Below are 3,285 nucleotides of genomic sequence, written 5' to 3' on the forward strand. Positions count from 1 at the left end.
GTTTTGCAAATATTTTCATTTCTCAGTAGTGTCTTTTGAAGAGCAGAAGTTTTAATTTTTATAAAGTTTTAACTATATAAAAATTTTTTTTCTGTCATGTGCAAGAAATCTGCCTAATGGAAGGTTGCAAAGATTTTGCTCTGTTTTATTCAAGTTGTTGTATATAATGTGAAGTTAAGGTCAAATTTCATCTTTTTGCATGTGGTTATTCAGCCGTTCCAGCACCTTCTGTTGAAAAGACTATTCTTTCCCCACTGAATTACTTGGCACGTTTCTTGAAAATCAATTGAATCAAAGTGTGGGCCGCACAGTGGCTCAGGCCTGTAATCCCAGCACTTTGGGAGGGCAAGGAGGGCAGATCACCAGAGGTCCAGAGTTCAAGACCAGCGTGGCCAACAGGGCGAAGCCCCATCTCTACTTAAAAAAATACGAAAATTAGCCAGGTGTGGTGGCACGCATCTGCAATCCCAGCTACTCAGGAGGCTGAGGCAGGAATATTGCTTGAACCCAGGAGGCAGAGGTTGCAGTGAGCCGAGATTGTGCCATTGCACTCCAGCCTGGGTGAGAGTGAGACTGTCTGAAAAACAACAACAACAACAACAACAAAAAAGTGTGAAGGTCTGCTACTGGACCTTCTATTCTTCCATTTATCTAAATATCTATTGTTCTGTCTTTATAATGCTTTCTTGATTATGCTAGCATTGTAGTAAGATTTAGAATCAGGTAAATCCTTCAACTTTTTCTTTATCAAAATTGTTTCACTATTCTGGATTCTTTGCACTTTCATATACTTTTTTGCCACATGAAAGTTATTAGCTTATTAATCTTCTTATGAAAAGTCCACACAGTAGCTGCAGATAATGTCATTGAAGCATCTTTATTCCTTTGGCTTTTGCCAACACCACCATTGGCCTTTGCAATGGTGAGTTTCTTTGTTCTGTTCTTGTGTTCTTTTTGAGGTCTTTTCTTCTCATCCAAGCCATGTCTTGCAAGTCTATGTTTGGCTTCATTTTTCTTTGCATAACCCAAGGAATCATAAATCATGTCAAAGCCAGTTGTCTTGCCACCACCAAAATGAGTTCTGAATCCAAATACATTCCCACCAGCAATATATGAGTTTCTCCATATGCTGGTCAACACTTGTTCACTTTTAGCCATTCTAGTAAGTGTGTAGTGGTATCTCATTTTGGTTTTAATTTGCATTTTTCTGATGACTTATGATGTTCAGCATCTTTTTTATTTTGAGACAGAGTCTCACTCTGTTGCCCAGGCTGGAGTGCGGTGGTGTGATCTTGGCTCACTGCAACCTCCACCTCCCAGGTTCAAGCAATTTCCATGCCTCAGCCAAGTAACTGACCAGTGTGGTCTTGTACATTTTGGATAGTTTTTCCCAAATTTCTGTGTTGGGTACTGATAACTTTCCAGGGTGAAGGACATCAGTGACCATTTGTTCATCTCAAGGAGTTGACTGGTCATAAAGTTCCTGGTTCAGTTAGTTACTGTGTCATTCATGATGGCGATCAATCCTCAGGTAGCCACTTCCATATAAATTTTAGGAATAACTTGTCAATTTAAAGAAAAAGAGGCTGGACGTGGTGGCTCATGGCTGTAATCTTAGCTCTTTGAGAGGCCAAGGCAGGAGGATTGCTTGAGCCCAGTAGTTCAAGACCAGTCTGGGCAATATAGTGAGATGCCTTCTCTAAAAATATTTTTTTTTTTGTAATTAGCCAGGCATGGTGGTGCACACCTGTAGTCTCAGCTACTTGGGTGCGCTGAAGTGGGAGGATTGCTTGAGCCTGGTAGTTTGAGACTAGCCTGGGCAATATAGTGAGACCCCTTCTCAAAAAAAAAATTTTTTTTTTTAATTAGCCAGTCATAGTGGTGCACACCTGTAGTCTCGGGTAGTTGAGGGGCTGAGGTGGGAGGACTGCTTGAGCCCAGGAGTTTGAGACCAGCCTGGACAATATAGTGAGACCCCTTATGTTAAAAAAATGTTTTTTAATTAGCCAGTCATGGTGGTGCACAACTGTAGTCTCAGGTAGTTGAGGGGCTGAGGCAGGAGGATTGTTTGAGTCCAGGAAGTTGAGGCTGCAGTGAGCCATGATTGCACAACTGCATAGAGCAAGACTCTGTCTCAACAACAACAAAAATAGCCTATTAGGATTTTGACAGATATTACATTGAATTTATTTTATTTATTTATATATATATTTTTGAGAGAGAGAGTCTTGCTCTGTCACCCAGGCTGAAGTGCAGTGGCATGATCATCTAATATCTCACTGCTACCTCAAACTCCTGGGCTCATGGGATCCTCCCACCTCAGCCTCTGCAGTAGCTAGAACTACAGGCACATGCCACTATACCCAGCTAATTTTTTTTTTTTTTTTGGTTGAGACAGATCTCGCTAGGCTGGCCTCAAGCAACCTCCAGCCTTGGCCTCCCAAAGTGTTGGGATTACAGGCTTGAGCCACCACATTCAGCCTACACTGAATTTACACATCAATATTGGGAAATTGTCATCTTAACAATATTGAATCTTCCAACTCATGGATATCATATCTCTCCCATTTTATGTAAGTCCTTTTAAATTTATCTTAGCAGTGTTTTGTACAAGTTTGCCTTTCTTTTGTCTAATTTATTCCTAAGTATCTTATTCTTTTGATGCTCATTAAACAGACTTACTAGTTTTGATACATTTTTGTAGATTCTTTGCAATTTCTTACATACAAGATAATGTTGCTTGAGATTCACAATAGCTTTTAAACTCTTTGCTCACTGCCTCTCAGTTAACCCTCTCACTCCATCTAGCACCCAAGACCATAGCCCAAAAATATCCGAATGCTTCTCTTCTAAGGATAGAGCTGTGTGTCCTTAAATTTCTCCTAAAGATTGGAATGTTCCACCAACAGTAGTGTTGATCTTCTACTATGGAAGTGTGCTACGTCCATCTCTAGTACAAAGATAAACATGTCACAAGAACCATGCATTCATGCACTTAGGATTATTTTCCCCTTTGCCCCTGTGACTTGTGTGTATCTTTGCTTCAGTCATTGACCAACCATCCTACAGATGGCTATACTCTTTTAGATAAGTTTTAGGTAAGTTTCTGTCTGTAGTAATTTTGTCTTTGCTCAAATCTCAGACAGTTCTCTCATAGTTACATCTTGACCACTGGGATGTTTTTGGATCCTGATTCTGCCATTCAACATATTAGTTATTGCAACAAAATGCATGCTTTCTCATATTTGGGCAGTAAATCATAGTCTTTAGCCAAGTAAATTTTGA

General features: G+C 40.0%; 1 pseudogene; it reads right to left on the minus strand.

Moving 5' to 3' along the window:
* Positions 1-762: 762 nt before the first annotated feature.
* Positions 763-1,512, minus strand: LOC126936043 (40S ribosomal protein S24-like; annotated as a pseudogene).
* Positions 1,513-3,285: the final 1,773 nt, after the last annotated feature.

This window comes from Macaca thibetana, chromosome 1, assembly GCF_024542745.1.
Source record: "Macaca thibetana thibetana isolate TM-01 chromosome 1, ASM2454274v1, whole genome shotgun sequence".
In the NCBI taxonomy this organism is placed as follows: Eukaryota; Metazoa; Chordata; class Mammalia; order Primates; family Cercopithecidae; genus Macaca; species Macaca thibetana.